At 42.9% G+C, this 24,823-nt stretch overlaps 1 long non-coding RNA gene across 1 annotated transcript; it reads right to left on the bottom strand.

The window, feature by feature from the left end:
- Positions 1-934: 934 nt before the first annotated feature.
- On the bottom strand, positions 935-17,142 carry LOC135180098 (uncharacterized). The gene is made up of 3 exons (XR_010304271.1): positions 16,980-17,142; positions 10,591-10,681; positions 935-1,087 (listed from the first exon to the last, which is right to left on the bottom strand). It is a non-coding gene; the product is annotated as an uncharacterized LOC135180098 (long non-coding RNA).
- Between the last annotated feature and the right edge of the window lie 7,681 nt (positions 17,143-24,823).

The following is a 24,823-nucleotide window of genomic DNA, read 5'->3' as shown; positions in this document are numbered from 1 at the left end:
TTTCAAGGTTTCTTCCAAACCCTAATATTCTATGATTCTGTGAAGTAAGATGCCCAGCCAAATCTGGATTCTTCTGCTTCTGCCAAAAAGTAAATTAACAATAGTGATTTTGAAACTACACTTTCTGTTATTTTAAAGTCAGTTGGTGGCTTACATGGTCACTTTCTTAGCAAGAGAAGTGCTTGTGCAGTATCTGCCATATGTGCCCTAGTACCTGGCATTTAATCATTTCTCTTAATTTAACTGAGAACGATAACTCCTGTGCGTCTTCAAGAGGTGACCTGCTTCCTGTGTCATTTCACTCTGTGCAGCATGCAAAACAACTATGCCGTTCATCTCTTTCTGTCTCCTCCTTTTTAGTTCTCAAGCATGGAGTTGGGTAGTGTGGCACATTATGCCAGAGGTCTATCAGGCAGCATACTGGTGCAGCGATCTGGAAAAACGTAGCAGTCACTGACGCCGGCTGCATTCGGCAGGAGCCTCGGAAATTGTAGGCACGCTCTCCGCACTGCTTAAGAAGTGCTGAGATAAAAGAGAGAAGCTGTGCTACCTGCATGCATGATTGATTGCCAACGCTGAAACCTTCGCTCAGAGTGTGCTGATGCTCCTTTGCCGCCTTTGCTCAGACGCATGGCAGCAGGGGAGGCAGAAGGGAAGGAGAAAGGGCTCGGGGGATTTGCCCAGGTTATACTATTGTCTGTCTGTATTCTTTGTGACTATAAAGCCTTGGAGATGTTGCTAGTCCCCTGGGCCCCCTAGTCTGGCTGTAGACCAGAAGCCAGGCAAGGATTTAAGAAGCCATAGCCATTTCCTCACTCTGCTTTAACAAATGTGGATTCAGCAAAGATGAAGCTTTGGCCCAGTGCCGTTGCTGAATGTGGAGCCTGGGATGTCAGTGTATTTTTACCACTTGCATTCTCCCTCAAAGTCTGAGACTGGGACACTTGTGCAGAATTCATTTATGGAGATTTTAGGGTTTTTTTTCAGGGAAAATATTGTGTCAGCAAGCATTGTCTTGCTCTCTGAAAGAAGTAATCATTTTCAGCAGCACTTCCAGTCAGAGGGTCTCCAGGGCTGACTCCAAATTCTGCAAGTCAAAGGGGATGTTTGAGAGACAGAGCTCTGCGTATTCAGCTCCAAAGCCTGTCAGACATTTTAAGTGTATGTATTAGGTTTGGCTGAGCTGCAGTAATCCTCCCCAGAGCATCTTTTTAATGCTGTGTTTTGCAGTGATGTAGCTGAGTGTTGATAACGCACCAGTGTTTTGGCTGCTGCCAGGTCAAGCATCAAGGCTGCACTTTTCCAGCATTTCCCCTGCCCTGCAACATTAGGCTGAGGGATGGGCAGGATCTTGGGAGGGGGCACAGCCAGGCCAGCTGACCCAAACTGACCAAAGGGGTATTCCATGCCAGCTGTCAGCTCAGATATAAAAGTTAAGTGAAAGAAGAAAGCGTGGGGACATTCACTGATGGTATCTGTCCTCCAGAGGAATCACTACATGTATTGAAGCCCTGCTTCCTGGGGAGTGACCAAAACATTGTCTGCTTGATGGGAAGTACAGAATAACATCTTTGATTTTGCTTCTGCATGCTGCCTTTGCTTTGGCTTTTGCATCCTATTAAACTGCTTCTATCTTGACTCCTGCGCTTTCATTAAATTTTCCCTCTCCCCGTCCACATAAGGAGCAGAGTGATAGAGTGATTTTGGTTGGCATGTGGCCCCTAGCCAGGGCCAAACCACCACAGTATATCACACAGCACTTCTTGGAAAGTATATTTATCTTTGTATTACGAATGAAAACTGTAATGTAAAGAGACTCAAGTCTTTCAAAAGGCTCCTATGGAACATGGTGATGGCTGCCATTATGAGCGATGTCCTATGTTTCTTATCTTGCCCCTGCATCATGTACTTCTGGGGCATGAGCTGGCACAGATCTTGGAAATAACCTCTTAGCTGCCATCTGTGAGCTTTGAAAGAGTGAATGCAAAGCCATATGGCCCAAGAATAATAGAATCATAGAATCAACCAGGTTGGAAGAGACCTCCAAGATCATCCAGTCTAACCTATCACCCAGCCCTAGCCAGTCAATTAGACCACGACACTAAGTGCCTCATCCAGTCTTCTTGAACACCTCCAGGGATGGTGACTCCACCACCTCCCTGGGCAGCCCATTCCAATGGCAAATCACTCTCTCTGGGAAGAAGTTCCTCCTGGTAGCCCTTGCAGGGTGGTCTCACCACTCAAATCTCTCACACCAAGTGCCCAGACAAGTATCAGGAATCATACTCAACCAAACAATTCATGGTACAGGCATGAAAATAAAATAAAAACTCCTGCCTTGACAACTGTTTTTGAACTACAATAAATACATCCTCTGCCTGCTGTGTGTGACTGCAAAAACTAATGTGTTCTTCCTTCTCTGACCCTAATATTTCTGTCACCAGCATGCTGCTGGCACCCATACGCACCTCTCCAGCTCCATCCTGCTCACACTGCAGATCTCTCCAGAGATAAAGTGGACTGGGAAATTCAGTGACCAAACCTCAAAGCTTGACTACTGGCAGGCCAAAAGGGCAGTGGTGAATCCTCACTGAAAATGGTTTGGGGCATCCAGCCCAAAGCTGGGCCCTCAGCAGTGCTGCCCTCACACCACTCAAGGCTTGCACCAATCATCTGAGGCTCAGCACTTGGTTTTACATGTGAAGTAACTTTGGTGGTGATGTGGGGAGACAGTGGAGCCAGCCTCATGTCTGCAGGAGGCCAGACAGGCTGAAACCTCACTATCAAGGAACATCACCTGAGGACTGGGGGCTCTTGCAGTCCCTGGACACAGCAGCACTGATCTGTGGGGCACAGATGAGGGGAAAGCATAGGAGGTCATGGCACCTGGGCAGGTATAGGGAAGAGGAGCACAACACCAAAGTGTGTGTTGTGGAAAGGAGCATCTGTGGAGTGAGTGACCTCAATGCCTCCTAGGACCCCCCAACCGAGGACAGGAAAGCTCGGCTGCTGGGTGCTCCTCCATGTTATAAGTAGAGGGGTAAGAGAGTGCCTCTCCTTTGGAAAGCAGACTAATTAAGACATCAGAACTTAATTTATTTCTCTTTGCCCTAAAATGTTGCACTAGAAAGTTTCTGTTTTCTGTTGGGTAATAAAGGAGAGGTCAGAGGACCAGGCTCTGGCAGACAAGGCAAAAACCACGATGAGGAATACCTTGTGTTAAACAAGCAAGATAATTATTCTGCTCTACTTAGCATCAGCTAAGCCCCATTCAGAGAACAGCATTCATTTTGGGGCACCGCATTTTAAAACAGACAGAGAAACTGGAGAGAGTTCAGATGAGAGCAACAAAAATGATTAAAGAGTTAGTAAACAAGACCTCTGAGAAAAGGTTACGAGAGCAGGCCTTGCAGGGTTTGGAGGAAAGAGGACTGAGGGGAAGCATTACAGTCTACAAATATGCAAAGGGCTGTTACAGAGAGGATGTAGACCAATTATTCTCATTAGAGAACAAGGACAGAACAAGAAATAACGTGTTTAAGGTGCAGCAAGGGACAATTGAGATTTAATATTAGGTAAATGTTATAACTATGGGAAAAGTTAGGCAAAGGAACAAGTTTACAGAGAAGACTGCAGAATCTCCCTTACCAGAGAAATGTGAGTCTGAGATTAGAGGCTCATCTGTCATAGAATCATAGAATCAGTCAGGGTTGGAAGGGACCACAAGGATCACCTAGTTCCAAGCCCCCTGCCATGGGCAGGGACACCCTACTCTAGATCAGGCTGTCAGGGCTAGCCTAAGATTAATGAAACTCAGAATCCTTCTTCAGTTCACAGGAATATTCCTGAGCTCCTCATGGGTAGATGACAAGAGTTCTCAAGAAAAAGAAAGCCATAAATTCAGAAAAAAACGAGAGGCTTGTGCATATGCACATGCATGTACATGTGCATACTGCCAAAATTAACACTATTCAACAGAAGAAATGTTATTGGCAGTCAGAGCCTTTATTGTTATCTAATATTTTGTCCCAGAACACCACGTCTTTACATCAGTCTTCTTCCAGCACCATGGAAACTATGACTGGAAAATCAGAAAATTGTAAATAAGTTTGTGGGTCCCAATTTGGCATTATTTGTTTTTCCACAGGATGATGAGCTTGGCAGGAAGCTTACAAAGCTTGATTTACAATGAAATGCATACACAATGAGGAAGTTACCATGCTACTGCCACAGATGTTACTGCAACAGCTCCATCATTTTCACCCCTACACCTAATTCAGACACAACTATGTAACTAAAACCAGGTCCTACCTACTCAATGATTACCTGAAACGCAAGTCAGAAATCATCTAAAGGTGCAAGCAGGGCATCACGGGTGGTAATGGAAGCACTGAGTCACTCCTCCTACTCCATGCAGTGGTTGAAAACTGTAAGGTCTGATAAATACCATTTTCTTGCTACAAAATCAGAGTGCAAACTGAGAACCAGCAGTACCGGTGACTTAAACATTCCCTTATACTCAGATTATCACTGTCACTTCTATAAGGTCCTAAATGCTTAAAAAACCAACATAACTAACAACTGTGCCTTGGAAATTTAATAGAATCATAGAATCAACCAGGTTGGAAGAGGCCTCCAAGATCATCCAGGCCAACCTAGCACCCAGCCCTAGCCAATCAACTAGACCATGGCACTAAGTGACTCATCCAGTCTTTTCTTGAACACCTCCAGGGATGGCAACTCCACCACCGCCCTGGGCAGCCCATTCCAATGCCAATCACTCTCTCTGGCAACAACTTCCTCCTAACATCCAGCCTATACTTCCCCCCACACAACTTGAGACTGTGTCCCCTTGTTCTGTTGCTGGTTGCCTGGGAGAAGAGATCAACCCCCACCTGGCTACAGCTTCCCTTCAGGTAGTTGTAGACAGCATGAGGTCCCCCCTGAGCCTCCTCTTCTCCAGGCTAAACAACCCCAGATACCTCAGCCTCTCCTCATAGGGTTTGTCACAGAATCAACCAAGACACTTAGTGAAAATTTTCTAACCATTTTCTTGCTATGAAAACAGAGTGCCTCTCAGTATCTGAAAGGGACCTAAAAAAAGCTGGGGAGACTTTTTAGGATATCAGGTAATGACAGGACTAGGGGGAATGGAGCAAAGCTGGAGATGGGTAGGTTCAGGCTGGATATGAGGAGGAAGTTGTTCAGCATGAGAGTGGTGAGAGCTTGGAATAGGTTGCCCAGGGAGGTGGTTGAGGCCCTATGGATGGAGGTGTTTAAGGCCAGGCTGGATGAGGCTCTGGCCAGCCTGATCTAGGGTAGGGTCTCCCTGCCCATGGCAGGGGGGCTGGAACTGGATGATCCTTGTGGTCCCTTCCAACCCTGACTGATTCTATGATTCTATGATTCAAACTGAGAACCAGCAGTACCCAAGACTTAAACATTCCCTTATACTTAGATTATCACTGACACTTCTATAAGGTCCTAGATGCTTCAAAAATCAACACAACTAACCAACCACTGTGCCTTGGAAATTTAATAGAATCACCGAATCATAGAATCAAACAATACATTTGGTGAAAATTTTTCTAAAACATGATTTTCACTTTTTGTCACTAAAAGAACATCTAACCCGAACCAAAAAGGCTCACACCCTCTGTCCACTCTGAATCTTCAAAGGCCATTCTGATATTTTTTTTATATTTAACTAAATAATACGATTAATTTTAGGCAGACAGTTTACCTGCCATTTAGGGTAGAGTAAAGTCTTATACTGAAGTTAGAATTTCATTGGAAATGCAGGGGGTGGGGGGGAGGAATGGGGTAGAGCTATCATAAAGTTAGTCCAGCTGTGAAACACTGAAAATTGTGACAGCATAGTCAAGTAAGGACAAACTTCTTACTTGCTAATACACTGTAGTCATCTGGAAACACTCCTCTCCTTGCTGTAGGTCAGTGCTCTGCTGAGGTTATCATCACTGACCAAGCTCTTTGTAACATTTTCCGAGGCTATCATAAAGGCAAGCAAGAAGCACTGATTTGAAATGTCAGCCTTGTGGAGAAAGGTGCCAGCAGAGTTAGCTGGCTTGCCTTTCCCCCTTTCCTTCTCCCCCCCGCCCCCCCCTAAGTAGAAGAGGATTAAAATCCTCCTGGTTGGAAAGCAAACCCTGAGGAAAAGAAGCCAAGTGTGTGAACCTCATAGGCATAGCAATAATTTTGCAAATGACTAATAATAAGATGTCGATAATCCAAAGGATGATCTCTGAAGTGAAGAGCACCAAATTACTTCAGGGAGAAAATCAATTATCTCCAATGCAGTTTTGCAGCTGCACAGCCTACTATATGCAAATACACAGAAGTTACCACAGTCACAGAAACCTGAATATCAAATTTAAAGGGGAAAAAAGAATCCAAATAATTTTACAAGAATCATTGGAAAAAAAGATCCTCATGAATGGATGCATATCTGCTTTATTGACACAGCTACAACATTAATGTTCTTCACTACAAAGGCTGACAGCCATCTAGAGATGTCAGCATCTATGAAATGATGCTGCACTGTGGTGAAAGCAGAACGGGGTGACTGGGTCTGAGAAGCAGTACAGAAATCAAGTTATCAAATACTGTGGGCAGATTTTTAACATCTTTTCTTTTGCTGAGTGGTGTCTTACTCCATAACTGGGTCACTGAAATTAATGGAACTACTTGCAAGTAAAACTGTACTCCATGTGCCTTAGAGCATCAGAGTCTGACCCACAGTACCTATTCAAATGTCACCTTGTATTTTAATGTATCTCAGACCTGAGGAGTTTTTAAAATCATTATTAATTTAGAAACAGATTCCTTATTGGGATCAGACTCTTTTTTTCACTAGAAGCACAAATGTCTTTAGAGGAGATGTCTGAACATTTGGCCACTTGTTACCAAAAATCCCATTTCCATGCATCCGTAATCCACATTCCCTGAAGGTTTTGAGAGCAAGAAGCTTATTGTTGATAAAACAGAAGCAAAGCCTAAGGGCTTCTCGGGAACTCCAGATGGACAGAGGCCTCCAAGGGGAGAGTGTGTTCCTTGAGCATCTGCTAGTGAGCCAGGAAAACAACTGTATTGGACAGACCTCATTTACACTGCAGTTAAGCATTGGGGTTGGATACTTTGCTTAAACCACATTTGACCTGTGGATTTAAGGGTAATAAAATACTTTTATCCCTGTTGGGGGATAATTGGCAAAAGGACTGTATCAGTTGTGCTTGGGACAAGGTATTCCCCTAATTACAATCATTGCCTTTAAGACCACACAAGGGAAACTTCTGAAAAGCCTGGGAAAGAAATGAGACAAAAGTTTCTTCTAAAGTAGATTATTTGGGAGCAAGGATTTTTTTCTCAGCCTCAGTGTTTCACTGGCACTTTTTAAAACTGGAAACAGAATGATGTCACTTCTAAGATGTCAAAAAGAGCTTGAAGGTGCTTGGACTCGAGCCATGGAGAGAGAGTAACCTAACTAAGGGACATGGATAAGGACCTCCTAGCCTTACTGTATGATCTGTGAGAAAGGGTTAGAAAAAAACAAGAAACAAGACAAGAAAAAAAACAAACACAAAACCAAAAACAACCAACAGTGAAGAGATCTCTGTTCCCCATAGGCAAATTTCCCCAATTCTGAACAATAACTTTTTCAACATAACAAAGACAATAGAAGTATTTGCAAAGTGCCTCAACACTTACAGCCATGAGAGAAAGACTGGGACTAAGACTTCACTTGGAAAATAAAGTCTCATCTAATACCGTTTCACTGATTCTTAGGCTTATTCTGTGACCCCTTTTATACCTGCCAATAGCAGACTGGCAGAGATACTCACTGCCAGTGAATATGTAGAGCTGAGTAACACCTTCAGAGACAACTTAATTTAGTGTCCCAAGCTGCTGGGATAGTGCACTAAAATGGAGTGTTGTGGCTTAGGCCCATCTGGCAGCTCAGCTGCACACAGCCACTCACATGATGCTCCTACTCCCTGCTGTGGGATGGGAAAGAAAATCAAGAGTAAAAGGCAGAATCCCAGGAGTGGACATAAGGAAAGTTCAACAGAACAATACAAAGAATAAAGAAACAACAAGAATAACAATAATACTAATGAAGTAATATATAAAGTGAGTGACACAAAACATGCCCACTCACTCAGTGACCCAACATGCCAAAAAGTACTGTGCTTGCTTGGGCCAGTCCTCTCCTGCCCTTTATATAAGAGGTAAGATGTTAGCATGGTATCGAATATCCCACTGGTTGTTTCAGCTGGCCATCCTGGGTGTGGTCCCTCATAACTTGTGAGAAAATTAACCCAAGATTTTGTTAAATATTTATTTATTTTAAAATTAACTCCTAAAAACTTCAGTATAAACCTGCATAGACTTGTAATACTTTGATGACAGCGTGGTGAGTTGCAAGAAGCTGCAAACTTGTCCAGTCCAAGGTCTGCTCCAGTATATGTACTTCCCAGCCCATATGTCACAAAACTGAAGACTGCCTACAAGGGATGGCTGAAGTCAGCCCATTAAATTCTGGACTTTCAGACACCCTTCCTTCTAGGGTGTTGTTGCTGAGTTTTCATCCCTGAATGAAATTGCCACTGCACAAGCATAAGTATGAGCACTGAACTCCCTCTGAAACATCTTTTTTTTAAACACAAGGTATAAAAGTACAGCTGAGAGGCCCTCAAGATAAACAGTGACAGAAAAAAAAAAAGGTCAGTTGTGTCTGTGACAGCTGAATGAGAGCTACTATGTAAGCAGTGCCTCAACTACACTCTCCATTCCTTTGGAGCAACACCAAGTTCTAATATTGAAAATATGCACACAGAACTATATAAATATCGAGAGCAAGATGTAGAGACTACACACCATACTCCATGCTGCTGGGCATTCCTTTTCTTTGGTTTACAATTACCACAAGAGAGAAATACACTGGCCTGCCTACCACAGCAAGCAAAATGAGCTGTCTCAGGAGGCACTATGAAATATTTACAAGCACTAATTCTGTGAAACCACTTACTGCACACAGAAGCCTTAGAAAGTTTTGTCCTAACACATACTTTGTACAAGCTGTCCTATTCTCTGCAACTTGAAAACTATTATCCTTTCTCTAAGCTTCTGTTATTGCTCTTTTTGTCAACCAGAATGCCCAATCTGAGGTAAACACAACATTTAACCTTTTCTAAGACAAACCTCATCAAGAATTCAGTTCACCAAATCTTGACAAGTTTGGAGTTGTATTTTTTTTGCCAAGTAGTATAGGGAGTATGTATATATATTTAAAGATAACGCGAGAGTTGGTTGCCTTAGTAACAGGACCTTTCAGTCATTGTGTTTAGTATTTACTCAGCACTGGAAATGCACACTGGATTGAGAATAAATGTAGTATTTTCTTTAGTCTACCCCTGCATACACAGCCAGCAAAAGCACACTGTGTAGTTTGACTTTCCATTTCTGAGTTATGTGAAACCTCTGAGAAGACAGCATGCAGAAATGAAACCAGGGCACCAGGTGCAATTTATTTTTGTAAAAAGTATTTTGAGAGAAGAAAAACCAAACTGTTGTAAGAGTTTAAAGCATTGCACTAACAATATTCCTGGTCTCACAATTGCACCTCGAGCAACAGAAGAGTGGAAAAGCATTTCTATTCCATGGTTTCATACTCTGATGAAAAAAATCTACAGAAAACAGTTAGGAAAGAGAGTATTTGTAGAGTGCTAGCTCCCACATCTGCATTAATGTGCACTGTTAAATGCTGGTTTATCTGACATTTAGTGGGGCAGGGGGAAGGAAGGAATATACATCTAAAGGGCTGGTTCAAAACTTACTTCACTCTGGGAGAAATAAAGCATCAGTTACAGCAGCACAATTAAAATGCAGGAGAAATTAAGCAAAATAGATCTATTTCATTTTGGATAGACCCAGGATGACAAAAGGTTTATACCCCTTCTTCTGCAAATAAGACATGGGATGTCTCATCCTCCCAGCAAGACATGAGGCTTGCCTTCAGATGCTAAGCAAAAATTTACCACCTCCAGCTGCCCAGCGCCTCCTGCGAGGATGCAGGGACAGAGGCTGGGCTGACTGGGGACAGAGTGCCACCTACTGCAGCACCAAGCCCTGTCCTTCCGTCCTTCCCTCCGGGGCTGTGCGGAGCCTGGAATCAGTTTGCTTTGAAACAACAGGCAGATGTCCCCTTAGCTTTGACAGATCTTGATTCAAGTCCTAAGAACTGCGATAGCCCCTTGCCACTTGGCTAGCGAGAGCCGAAAGGATCACAGCATGCCGCCAGTGGTGCAAGAGCATGTCGCCCAGGACCTTATAGTCACAAATGCACAGGGCTGATGCTGGAGAACACTTACTATGCACGAACTAATTCGATAGTCTGTTTCTTGCAGCAGTCTGTGAATTACCTTTCATTCCTAGGGCAATCTGGCTGTTGCACCAGTAAGAAATCCACCCTTGGGCTGTTCGCTCTCATTACAATTTCAGATGGTGTAAAACACTTCTGTGTTATGTCACTTTAACACCTGCTATGGCCTCTGTCACAATATTATACTTTACCTTACAGGATGATGACCTCCAGTGTAGTATGACTTTTCTTCCTCTAACTACTGCAACTTCTATCCAATTTATCATTCAGATGGAACAGATCCTGCTTGAATAGAAAAGAAGAACATTATAGTCACAGAGAATAACTTAACTAAAGACAGAACATTTATTCTATATGAAACAAAACAAAGCAAATAACCAGCTAAATAACATGGTACATGGAACAGCACAACAACAGTGAGAGCAGGCTGAACAAGGCTGTTCAGCTAGTTAAAGCACTATCCAAAAAATGCAACTTCTTACTGTCATCATAAACATTTTTCTCATCTAATTCTGATTTTCTCAATTTTCTTTAGCCCTAAACATTGTTGCATGGATAGGTTTGCAATGGACTTTTTGGATAACTGCTGAAAATGAGCCAGGAAGACTATGTAATTGGGAAGCACTACTGGACTGTGCACTCCCCCAAGAGGGACAGGCTTGTGATTCACCCTGTTTCATGTGTAGGGCTCTCCTGATTCTCCATGAGCTGGAAAACCACAGCAGGCGCCACACAGCGCCCACGCTGGATAGAGGCTTCTCCCAGGCAATCAGCAGCAGAACAAGGGGACACAATCTCAAGTTGTGCCAGGGGAGGTCTAGACTGGATGTTAGGAAGAAGCTCTTCACAGAGTGATTTGCCATTGGAATGGGCTGCCCAGGGAGGTGGTGGAGTTGCCATCCCTGGAGGTGTTCACAAAAAGAGTGGATGAGTCACTCAGTGCCAAGGTCTACTTGATTGTCTAGGGCTGGGTGCTAGGTTGGACAGGATGATCTTGGCGGTCTCTTCCAACCTGGTTGATTCTATGATTCTATGGTAGAGATTGTCATCAGAAGGAACTGAGAGGTGGATCCATTTCCCAGCAGCAATCACTTCTCCCAAGTCATTGAAAATGTTTATGCTTAAAAAGGAGAGTCTCTCTTTTTGTTTTGGTGTTTTTTTTTCCCTCAATTCCCTTTGCTGTCCTAAAGGACTTACAGTATAGGAGAGAGATTAATGTTTTTGTCAAAAGAGGGAAAAAAGACAGATAAAATATGTGATTTTAAATGGCATAGAGATTGTAAGCTGGTTTTCCTGATATGCCCTCCATTAATTATCCCATTAAGATTTTTTCACAGGCTGCAAATTAAACCACATTTTTCCTAGGACTGCCTGTTACAAGAAGAGCCCTGCTCCTGTTTATTGCATGTTTGAGCTAAAATCTATCAATCTGCACTTTAAAAAAGAAGGTGTTCTGAGAACTAGGGAAGGGTTTCATCTGGTAAAGCTTTTTGGCTAATGAACTTTCCAGAAAAAAATAAATAGGCTTTGCTTGTCCTGATCAGATTTTAGAGATGCACAATTTGAAACTTAAATATAAAAAGCAGTCACAGGGAAACAGGTTTACCCACACAGAAATCAAACTAAGAAATAGAATGGCAACAAATTACTAGCCCTCAGTGACTGCAGGTAGCAGTCAACTCAATGTTATTTTATGGAAGACCTACTGTACAAAATCAAACTACCAAAGAGGTTTAACTATTTAACTCTCAATCACATAAACATCCTCTGGAACTATTCAGAGAGGTCATATTTTCCCTTTTGAGCCAGAACATGTAATCCAGCCTCAAACAGCTGGTTATTACTAACTGTGTACATAAGCAGCATGATACACAACTATTGTTTTGCTTTAAATGAATGTAATAGCAACAAGAATAAAGCCACAGATCTTTCAGTTTGGATTATTTATTGCCAATGAAAATGCAAATCCTTTCTTTTCAATTTGTTTGCATTTTATTTTGTTGATAAGCATATTGCAAGTATTGTAGAGCTGTAGCAGATCTTTTTGAGTAGCACATCATTACTTATCTGTATCTATCCTATAGTTCTTCTGTCATATTTAACTGCTTCCAAAATGAAAGCATGAAAGATAGTCACCACAGCATAAGGCAGACAGAAAAGAACAGGTAGCCTGTTGTATTGTTCCTTGGATCTTTTTCAGCAAAGCGAGGGTAGAGTACTGATGCTGCATGATAGGGACCGAAATCTATGTCTGCTTGTGAGAGAGAAGGCAGCTACAGTGGAAATAAATAGGGATGGGGGAAGGGGGTGAGAGGGAAGAGTAAGTTTGTTGCTCCTGCATCTCAAGCTGTCAAGGTTCTTAGGAAAAGGAAAATCTGAAAGAATTGACATCTGTCAGCTCTGCTCACTTTGGGACTGACTGACAGCAAAAAAAATAAAAAAAGTGCTATTACACTGAGACTGGAAACATTTGAGGCTTCTCCAAAACTCATGAAGATATACATTCACTGGCCCAAAAAATCAACAGAAATTAACATACTTCTATTACATCTTTCTGAGATTAACCCTTACACTGCTGTTCAATCATAATTATTGATAATGTGGGAGCACCTCAGCATGGTGACAGTCCCAGCCCCTTTCTGCTATGTGCTAAGAACAAGAGGGGAAAAAAAGCAGTCCTGTCCAATGAGACTGCTTGCACATACTCACAAATGTTTCTTAGACCTACAACAGAAACATACTGCTGCATTTTTATCAGTATTTTGTATTCAATAAATATATTCTGAAGCTTAAGGGCTCAACGCCCACAAATAATGCTGGCACACAGATTTCACATATCTTGTAAAGTCTGCTACTGTACTGTGTGGGCATATGCAGTAGCTGATTTTTCATATAGGCAAAAGCATGCACTTGCATATCTGAGCAGCAGGACTGAGCCAAAAGCATGGCAATGAATTATTGGCTTGCAAGAAGGTATTGATGCAGTCCAGCAGACCGATACACAGCACAATCATTCAAGAAGGAGAGAGAAAACTGGCAGAGGACTTCTACTTTATTGAGATTGCAGAGAAAGAGTAATTTCTGCCTCTGTGGATGGATCATTTGCTGTAGCGGCATGCACTTCTTCTAGAATGACTCTAACTTTACAGCATCTGCTTCCAACAAACTTCTCTCCAGGCTAAAAAGACACTTGCTACTCACATGACAGTGCATGGGGGAGTGATGCTGAGAAAAGAAGACATGCTGTGGCTAGCATCTTTGCTTGTCTTGTAGGAGTAATCTGACTAATGTCGGAATGATTCCATCAATATTGTCAGAAATAGGTTTAAGAGCCCTCCAGGTACATTGCAAGCCTTGGCACAGCAACAACTAATGCAAAGTGGAAGCCAATTGACCAGAGGTTCTAGGAAGGTACGAAGAAGCACAAAGGACCTTGACTTAGGCTGATGAGCATGACTTTTCTTCTGTGTTCTCAACATTTCTTTTCCTATTTCAGACGAACTAGAGTAGATTAAGAGCGTTGGGTGATATACTGTCAAGTGCTATTGGTTTCACGTATAGCACTCAGAAATAAAACCAAACTGAGTTTGTGCAACACTAGATGAGCTTGCTCACATCTTAGTCATATTTGAACTACATATCCACTAAACTGCAGTGTGTTGGATATTCAGACAATAATGACAACTCTGGTTCCAATAGCAGAGATGTGTGTTGTCAAGGTTATTAGGAAATGCCATGACCACTCTGCCCAAACAGCAATTACAAATGAGGACAATCCTCTGCTACCAAAATTTTGCTGACTCTCCTTAATGCAGATCACTTTCCTTAAGAGAACGAAAGAAGGCTGATTTTGTGAGCTTCCTGGACAGTGTTTGAGAAATCTTGCTTCCAACTGATTTTGGCCTCCATGCCTGTTGCATGTTATTGAGTCACTGAATTTCTGTATTGACCTGATGAGTACTGTGTAAAGAGGAATATTACATTCTCTTAACTAGTATTTCTCATGTGTATTTGGACTGGAAATAATTAGGGGCACTTGCATTTCCATGAAAACAGGCACAGCATAGTCACTCATAGAGTAACATAACACTGTCTATAAAGGATAATTGAAATAGATCTTCTGTGTCAGTGGAAAGATTCACTGTAAAAGGTCCAAAGTTCTTATCCAGTGTACAAACCCACTGATGTGATACCTCCAGGAAAAGAGCAATCATAAAATAGATATTCTGAGACTTTAGCCTCAGCACCCCACAAGAACAAATGCAGAACTTTTCTCTATCCACACATATTGCAAAACCTCTTCTACTTTGCCTGGGGTGCTCCCTGTTACAGGAACTATATTTGAGTGCATTCCTGTTTATCCTTTTGTTATCATTTATAAACAGACAAAATCGACAAGCCTGACTGACATCTGTATGGATTTCATATATATAGCAACAGTAAGAATGAGAAAATGGCCTCCTGGGAGACTGCTGGCACTCTAATTCATTATCATTATCACTATCATGATTCATGCAGATGATGAGACTCCCAGCCATATCCTCCTCCTTGTGCTCTAGGTTGTGCTTTGCAGCACTTTGTCACCAAACAGTTGTAGAAGCAATCAGTTTTCCTGTCATCCCCAGAGTTTCTGGGGTATCACCCTCCCTCCCACACAGGACATGCTAGCTGAGAAGGCAGTGGATGATGTGCTCCAGGCATCAGCACAAATCCAAGCCAAGACATACTTCTGCCCCACTAACCCAGGATGCCGATGGCTGAGCAGAATTGAGCCAGTCTCACAGCTGCATGCAGCAGCTGTCTTTGCAACACCACCCCAAAATGGCACCATGGTGAAGCAGGAAGCAGACCAGTTAGCATCAAACCTGCTTCTTCTCTTCCATAAAAGATTTTTTTTCCTCTTTTGTTTTGTTTTGTTTTGACATGACAGCAAGACCTATCAGCATGCAGACCAATTGAAATTCAAGTAGAGAAGTGGAAGAGACTTATGAAAATCTCGTTTCTCTTCCAGAATGTTTTCCTGGACATCTACAGGCTCATGTTCTACTGTTATCACTGCATCTGTATTTGTGAAAGGGAAAACAGCAACTACATTGTTAGCCTCGAAATTATTTCGTGAGAGTTCAATGGAATGGATACGTCAACGGGAATTAAATAAAGTATAATGAAAACTGAGGCACCAACTTCATGAATTAGACCCTTATAAGAATTTGGATAACAATTGCAAAATGTTAATATGCTTCATATGAATCTGCAGGTATGTGTCAAACACCGAAAATGGTCCAGGGAAGCAACATTGCATGACAGAGACATCTGGTGGAAGCTTCTCACACTTGTCTCACACTCCTGGTGCTAGGAATCCTTCAAGCATCCCCAAGCAGCTCCTGCTGCCTCTGACTGGCAATGGCCAGCTGTCAGAAATTTTAAAGCCATACACTGGAATTTGAATGGGAACTTGTGCGTCTAAATTTAAGGTTACGCTTCTCTTACAGCTGCCTGACATTGAACCATCTACCAGAGAAAAACTGAGCACTGATAAAATTCTTCCCCTTCCCAAGCATATACAGCAGGAGGAGATCAATATTTTAATCAGGGAAAGGAACTATCAGTTAAGTTCTCTGCAGTTTTGACAATGTGATTATACTAAGGCTAAGACCCTACTTTTATTTAGGTTAAAAACTGAAACTGACATTTCCTATGTTACCATCTAAATAGCTTTCCTTCTCACAGAGATACTGACTACACTCTCCATCTAGGAAGTGGATCCAAATTCCTCTCTCCTTCCCTCTTTCACATTGCAAAAACACAGTTTGATAATATTGTGTTGCTGGGATCATATTGTATTTTGACTATAGCCTGGCACCCTATGTTTTGGGTTTGGGTAATGGCTTGAAAACTATTGAGACAGCACAGAAAACATTCACTGAGTCCACTCTAGAAAGAGGAAGCTCAGTTTTATACAACAGCAGAAAAGAGGATGTCTTGTATATTCAATTTCCTTTTCTCTAAGTGCAGGGAAGCAGAGCATCCTACAGATGAAAACGAGCTGCATTGGATTCTGCACACACCAAATGTTTGAACTGTGTTTAGCACATCACAGGTGTATTGTTCAAGCAATACTCCCTAGTGTAGTAGTCTTTTTTTTCCTGAAGATGCTAGTTCACATCTGATGGGAGACCACTTTAAAACCAGCTTCTGCTCTTACATTGCAAGAACAACTCTCCCCCTGAAGCTACTTGCAAACAAAAACATGTTTACCTCCACCTATCAAAGCACTGAGGGAAAACAACAGCCCCTTGAAGGAAATTAATCCCTGAAAACGTTTTGACATGTTATAAACAGCTTACTAACAGAGTGAATAGATACACTCATAAGGATAAAAAAGCACTCGGCCCACACTCTCAGAGAGACTTAGCTGCATGCTCACCTTCCACTCAAGTCAGCAGCAGGTGAGTGTTGAGGGTGTAGTGGGCTGTTGCCAGGGGGGCTGGCTGTGAATACAGTACAACCCAGGTATCCAAACCGACAAAGATATCAGAAGTTGCTCAGTCCTAGCAGCCCATGTCACCTCCTCACTTACCCTCGTTCAGCTATGTCCAGCCTTATCACAGTGATGGGCTTTTTAAAAACAGTTCTTTGGATCCAGACTTGCACAGCCCACCCAGACGTGGGCTGTTCAACATAGAGCTGTGCCTTCCTGCTGTGGAAGACAGTATTTGCGCCTTGTCTCAAACACAGCTGTGTTACTCTCTAGCAACAAAACCCACCTAAGCTTTGCTATCAAAAGAGAACTGAGGGCCTTTTGGTTGGGCAGACCGCAAGGACGACTCAGAGCAGGAGTCTGCGAATCAGCTGGGCTATTTCTGAGGGGGCAGATGCCCAGACGCTCAGTAGCGTAGCGGAGCCCAGGTGACAGCTGTGTGGGTCTTGTGCCCTGCATGGTCTGGCAGGAGCATGTGGAGTGAGAGTCTGGTTAAAAACAGAACCACAAGGGGGCACTATAAAAGACATGGTGGGATCTTCCCTGCTGAACCACCAAAACCAACAGACCATGAGGACACTGCTGGATCCGTGGTGGTGACTACCTATTGCAATCTATAATACACCTTTGCTTACATTTCAATATCTGTTCTATTGCTCCTCCTTTCTTATCTCTTTTGCTACTTTTATGAAAGCAATAAACTGCTAGGCAGCATCTGACTTGTCTGTGTCTTAATCTCACTGTGTGTGAATTATGAATGATCCTCTGAGCAATGGGAACAGGACATTTCAAACTGCCATCGTGGACAGAATTCACTCAAAAGTGAGAGTGCTGCCAGTTCCAGTTAAATCTTCTAAGTGGGGACCTCTCAGGGATATAAAGAGTGAATTTTGTGTCTTAACTAGACAAGTGACCTTTCTGAGATGACCACTCCACCAATTGGTATGGATGCTGTCAAAACCACCAAGGCAGATAGCAAAGTGTTGTTTGATTTATAGGAAAAACATAATGCTCAATGTTCCCTGATAGGTTTGGACTAGGCACAGAAACACTGGTACAATCTAGAGGGGGTATCTGCAAAACTGCCAGAAGTAATGCTTGCGTACCCTTGGAGGTCCTTGTTTTTCTGGCCATTATCAGACTGTCTTCTGGATCAGCTTCTTTTACCTACCCCTGCAGAACTCTTGTTTAGGACAGTGAGACTTGTTTCCAGATGATGAGCTATATCTGAGAGGGTGGTACAACCAGGAGTGGGTAGTTTAGGAGCAGAAGGGAACATGTGCCTTCTTACTGCAGTGGAGTTGGACTAGATGACCTTTGGAGGTCACTTCCAACTCAAGCCATTCTATGGTTCTACAATTTGGTTTTGCACAGAATAAATATCCATCAGACAACAGAGGGAGAGACTTGTTTGGCTGTGAGGGAAAAGATATGTGTAGCAGCAGTCCCACAGACTGCCTCATAGTGAATATGTAGATGTGGTTGGGGGCAGACACTGGAAGGCAGATCATCTTTTCTTGAAATCATGTAGTTTAGCCAGTTCTCTGTCATGGCATTTCCATTCCAGTATCTCAGAGAACCATTCATGATTCACTCATAATGAGATTAAGAGACAAATAAAGTAAAATATTCCCCACCAGTTTATTTCTCTAATAAAGGTATCAAAGGAGAAGTGAGAGATAAGAAAGGAGGAATGGTAGAAAAGGTAACAAAAAAGCCCATTCCTAAAATAACAGTTATTAAAAGGAAGGCACGCTCCATCTGGTGTTTATTTTGTGCTTCTTTCATCAGGTATTTTCTGCTTTCCAAGCATATTTGTTAAGGGACTCTACAAGCACAAGAGGAATGGGTCCTATGGTGGATAATTTCACCAGCACCAATTGGCTAGGGAAATAACTGGAATTTTCCTGATAGCTTGAATTCATAGCAATAGGTATCAATGATGAAGTCTTTGGACAGAAGGCTTTAATCTGAGACCATCCATTTATCCTCCACTGGTAGTTTAATTATTTAACTGCATCCCAGAGTCAATTGACTCAGTAGGGATCCTGTAGTTTTAAAAATCACTTAAGGAGCCCAGCGGTCCTTTCAACTATATCATTTGCCTCTGGATAATAGGGTTTATGGAACACCCACTTAATTCCTTTTTCTTTGGCCCAGTCCTGTAAAGTGAGTGCCATTGTCTGATTGGGCTGAATCAGGTTATGGAAGGGAACCAAACCATATTTTTAGAGCCTTTATAATGTTTTCCCCAGTTGCCTGGGAGAAGACTTCAGCTTTCACTAATCCAGATATCACTTCCACCCCCACTAACACATGCTATTTTCCCTCTGACTTCCAGAAAGGTTCTATATAGTTGATCTGCTTTGTTTCCCAAAGACTCCCTTCTTTCTTAAGTGTAGAGGAGTTTCTTCTAGGGGGTGCCATTCCAGCCAGACATAGCATTGTTTGCAAGGCAAAGTGCAGGTGTGACAATAGGTCACACAGGGGCCTTGCAATTACAGAAGTGTCTGCAATAAGTTTTCTCCAGAATACCAATAACACAAGAACATGTTGTAACATCTTATTATTGGATATTTTCACCTGATCTAATGCCAAAAGGGTGTTCTGAGGGTATTCCACCATATCACTCACTAGCAGGGTTTTGTATTTTTTTCTACAGGTATCTGAAGCCCTAAAGACTCTTAAGTGTTGTATAACCCTTTCCTGTGTCACCTGCACTGGAGTAGGCTGGTTTCCTCCTCTCAGTGCATCATAAATATATTGATAAACCTTTACTCCAGGTTCCATGGAAATTTGAACTAATTCTTGTGCTAAAGCATGATGTGCTAGGGTAGGGGAATGCTCGTAGCTCTTACAGATGTGGGTGAAAGTATACTGTTGTTCTTCCCAAAGGAAGGCAAACCAATCATGGTCCTCCTCCTGCTGGGGAACCATGATCTTTCACATCATTTGTGGCCATCACCTGGTGAGTCTGTTCTGGTATGGTTGAGATCAATTTGAGTATATTATGTACTGCCACCATCAAGGGGCCAGTATTATGGAGACAGCACTAATCCATAGTTAATCTCCATTTCCCATGATGTACTGGCCACGCTGGGGAATTACAGGGAAAATGGATTGAAATAATAACTTCTTGCCATATAAGGTCCTCTTTAACAGAGGAAATCCCTTCTCAGGGCCTCCAACACAGGGGATAAGGGCTCATTAGCTGGGAGGGAGCAGCAATGCAGTTTGTAGCAATTTTAAGTTAGCTGAGAGGATGCCAAATGAACTTTCTCCTCAAAACATCTAGTCCCAGTAGGTTGAGCAGAAAAGGTCCCACAACCATGGAGATAGTCTTGGGGTTTTCTCTTCCAGCTAATTTTATATTAACTGTAGTCAGGTTTTGTGTGTATACTGCCAAATGCATCAGCTACCATTCTAGCTATACTGCTCTGTTCTGCATCCTTGACTCTAGGGGCTGAAATTTCTGCTCCTGTATCTATTCAAAAGGTCACTGTCACCAGCCTAGGTCTCCACAACACACATAATCAACAGGTGCTCCTGTGGTTTTCTGTGAGCCTTCTAATATGCATCTACTCTTCACCCCTCTGCTCACTTAAAAGGGATGGAGGGAGTTTTCCTCCATCTCAGGTTTCTTAACTAGTTCTATGGGTGGAAGAACACTCAGGACCTTACTCTTCCACTCCTCTGAGTCTTTGTCCAGCCAGCTGAACACCACTTTTTACAATTTGTCAATGAGCAACCCATCGATCAGATCTTGGGGAATGCCCTGTCACCAACCTGCAATCCACAGGTTGTTGCACCTATGATCTATATTCTATCCCTATGGCCTCACTGAGAGTATTGAGGGCGGAGGCAGAGGGGCCATTGCTGCCCACTATATTCCTTTAGATTCTGATCTTAAAACTTGAATAGTTATTGGGCCATGCTTTCACTCATAATTAAATCCTAAGCCACTTCCCCCCCAAGTCTATACTTTCCTCCCTGGATGTCTGCAATCCTAGTGCTGCAATGATTCTTTTTCCCTGAGAATTGTATACCCCAGAGGTTTCAGAGATTCTGGGAGTCCCCTAATTAGTGGGGTCATTCTCTCCGAGTCTACCAGCATCAATGTTGGGGACCCCTGATTTGGTTTATGATTTTACATCTGAAGGCAGGTGGCTTTTTGTACATGTTCCACCCATTGATCAATGGTGCCTGATACAGCTAGAGGGTCTCTTCTTTCCAAGCGGTTTAAACCTCTGGCCCAATATGCCACCCTCTGAATCAGCAACTAAGAAGCCCTGTGATTGCCTGTTGTTAAAAACACACCAGGTCCTCAATGCCCTTCAACCTCCTTTTCTGTTAACAATATGTGGTCCCCTCTTACCAGATAAATTCTCCAGACAGGCTTTGTCTCTGACTCTTTGGATGTGTGGCCAAAAGCTTTTTTTAACTTTGCCAGTTCAGTAGCTGAAAAGGGGACTCTTCAGTAATGACTTGAGGAAACTCATCCTCATCCTCCTTGTGGGCATATTAATTTTTTATCAAAGGCCTCAACAAGGGAATTTCTAATTTGCTCCTGAACTACCCACTCCTGCTTGTACCACCCTCTCAGATATAGCTCATCACTTGGAAACAAGTCTCACTGTCCTAAACAAGAGCTCTGCAAGGGTAGGGAAAAGAAGCTGATCCAGAAAACAGTCTGGTAATGGCCAGAAAAATAAGGACTGCCAAGGGTAGGCAAGTGTTAGTTCTGGCAGTTTTGCATATCCAAGAAAAGTCAGCCATCTCTGCACAAAATCCAGGAATATCCATGGAGAATATGTGAGGGTTAAAAACAGGCACTCTGGACTTCATCTGATCATGGGTGCTGAAGATCAAATGCTACCTTCAAGGGACTACAGAGGACATAGAGTTGATTCAGCCTTCAAACTACACAAAAGCCAAAAAAAAGAGTTACAAGGAGGAAGGTGGCTTCTGAAGGAGTTTCTTGCATGATATGCCTTTGCTGCAGAACACAAAGCCTGAGACAATCTCCTTGATGTGACCCCCAGGCATGTGACCTGTGATGTGTAATTCTACAGGGAACAGTCAGGACTCCGGGCAGCCAGTCAGGTGGAGAGGCTTGATGGATATGCTAAATTCATTATGCAGCTTTGTTTTGAAGAAATAGAATGGAAACTATATAAGAAAGGGCACTTGAATTCTGTCCTTCAGCAAGTATGTTATCAAGTGATTTCAATGTCTTCCAGAGTTTTACCTGCAGGACAAAACGCTAAACCTGGCCTATGCTTTAGACAAGGACAAAATCTCTTGAGCAAGGTTTTGTATCAATATTTTTCAAACCTTCCCTCCATATCTGCCCCACAGTGTCACACTTCAGATGCTACCCATGTACCATAGAATCACAGAATCAGTTGGGTTGGAAGAGGCCTCCAAGATCATCCACTCCAACCTAGCACCCAGCCCTAGACAATCAACTAGACCATGGCACTAAGTGCCTCATCCAGGCTTTTCTTGAACACCTCTGGGGATGGCGACTCCACCACCTCCCTGGGCAGCCCATTCCAAGGGCAAATCACTCTGTCTGCTAAGAACTTCCTCCTAACATCCAGCCTACACCTCCCCTGGCACAACTTGAGACTGTGCCCCCTTGTTCTTTTGCTGGTTGCTTGAGAGAACAGACCAACCCCCATCTGGCTACAGCCTCCCTTCAGGTAGTTGTAGACAGCAGTGAGGTCACCCCTGAGCCTCCTCTTCTCCATCTGGTCACTATCAAATATCAAAATTATGATTGAATTCCAATTTAACTTTATGCCTTATTTTCAGTAAATGTTTTTTGTTCTGCTCACCATCCACTGACACAAAATACAAAGTGTTTGCACTTGAGTTACACAAGTGAAGAAATACAGTAAACAATGATTACAAGTCTTCTCTGACTTAAGAATGACCACAATTACAATGGTGCTACTTCCAGAAACATCATTAAAGCATTGAAATGCATGGAAGAGAAACTATTTAGACATGTAAATAGAAAACAGTCAGCTCATGAGTCAGAAGGGTGAATGTTTTAACCTTCTCCTTTACCACAGAGCTTCCACTCCCTCATGAAGAGAATGAATCACGTCACTATGTTAACAATAAATGAAGGATGCATACGTTTTTGTCTGTTAAAGTGATGCCATGTTTTGCCTAAAGAAGCAGCTTAGATGAAGCTCTTGGAGTTTTTGGTTATGTGTCTTTCCATCACTTAGTAAGTTCAATTGCAGTTAATATCTCTAGCACCTCTATTGCTCCCAAGTTTTCTTCCACTATGTTATTTGTTACTAGCTATTCATTTATGGATATTTTCTATGAAAAAACATCTCACTTAAACTGCATTAAGGAAACTGCATTCTCACAACCCATTTCTGCCTGAAGCAGAAATCTGATCTGCAAGAACCTGCAAGTCCCTAGGACAGTATACCCTAGCAGAAGGACAGCTGGCAAGAAGCAAATCCACATTGCATTTCACATTGTGTTTCTTGCATTAATTACTACTTCTGATCCTCCAGGATGCATTTGAGGGGCAGGTTTCATCTGGATTCTCATTACCTAAATATCAGGTGAGCAACAAGTAAATCTGTCCTCACCATTTATATGACGAGGTAAAAGCTGACATGTCTGTCTCATTGTTGAACTATTACAAAGAACATTATTAAGTTGCAAAAACGTACCAGAGCATTTCAGGGATTGAAAGATGACATGTCGCTAGAAGTGAAAGTACAAAAAAGCTGGGGATATCAGGGAGTGACAGGACTAGAGGGAGGGGAGTGAAACTGGAGATTGGTAGGTTCAGGCTGGATGTGAGGAGGAAGTTGTTCAGCATGAGAATGGTGAGAGCCTGGAATGGATTGCCCAGGGAGGTGGTTGAGGCCCTGTCCCTAGAGGTGTTTAAGGCCAGGCTGGATGGGCCTCTGGCCAGCCTGATCTAGGGTAGGGTGTCCCTGCCCCTGGCAGGGGGGTTGGAACTGGATGATCCTTGTGGTCCCTTCCAACCCTGACTGAGTCTGATTCTACGATCTCAGAGCAGAGAAAACTGCTGCTTTCTCCAGATCTAGCAGATGAAACACAGGTGCTCTGCTTCCATTTCATGTGCTTGATCAGAACACTGCAGGTGTTGGATGGTCTAGGTCTGCTTCCAAAACAGGCACCAAGAGTCAAGACACTAAGCAGGTTTCCTGATTCACAGCCAAGATCATTTCACCATGGAACCCAGCGTTTTTCTGAAGAGAAGTCCCTGTTGTGCTGTGCTGGTTTGAGGCTAATTGGAATATTTTACTGAGAGAAAGTAAATCCTTAGCTGTGAGAGGAAAAAAAGCAACAGTACCCTATATCACTCATTTTTTTCTGCTGAGAAACACAACTAGCCAAAATGCAGATAAGACACTCACTTCCCACACGCTCCTCAGCTCTCAGTTCTGCTCCTTCTCTCTGGCAGTCTGGTCTCTGTGGCGGCCTAGAGGCCCAGAGGCTGTAACTCTTTAATCCGACCTAAGCCTTTTTTTTTTCCTCCTAACCTCATCATCTTTTTTTTGACATCTCACCTCAGATCTCTCCAGATCCATCACGTGAGATATAAGGAGACTGATCTGGTTATTTCTGAAGGGAGGGAAAGAGGGGGAGAGGGGAGGAGGTTTCGGTGGGGAGCCTCCTGACAAACTGATTTCTGGGCGGGATATTGTGTTTCTGTATTACTTTTAACTTCTTTAGAACTGTATATATCCGTGTATATATGTGCTAAGCTGTAAATATAGCTTCATTCCTTAACTCCCAGCTGGCTGAGCCTAGCCTGGGTGATTTCACTGTGTGTGTGTGAGATCGCTTTACCCATCGCGAAGTTTCTGGCCCGGGACTGACAGGGCAGCTGCCCGCCTCGCCTCAGCGAAAGACTATGAAGCGCGGGTGTCAACAGT

The sequence above is a fragment of the Pogoniulus pusillus genome, chromosome 12 (genome assembly GCF_015220805.1).
Source record: "Pogoniulus pusillus isolate bPogPus1 chromosome 12, bPogPus1.pri, whole genome shotgun sequence".
Classification (NCBI taxonomy): domain Eukaryota; kingdom Metazoa; phylum Chordata; class Aves; order Piciformes; family Lybiidae; genus Pogoniulus; species Pogoniulus pusillus.
The sequence above is the reverse complement of the archived record's forward strand: the minus strand, read 5'-3'. Positions and strand labels throughout refer to the sequence as shown.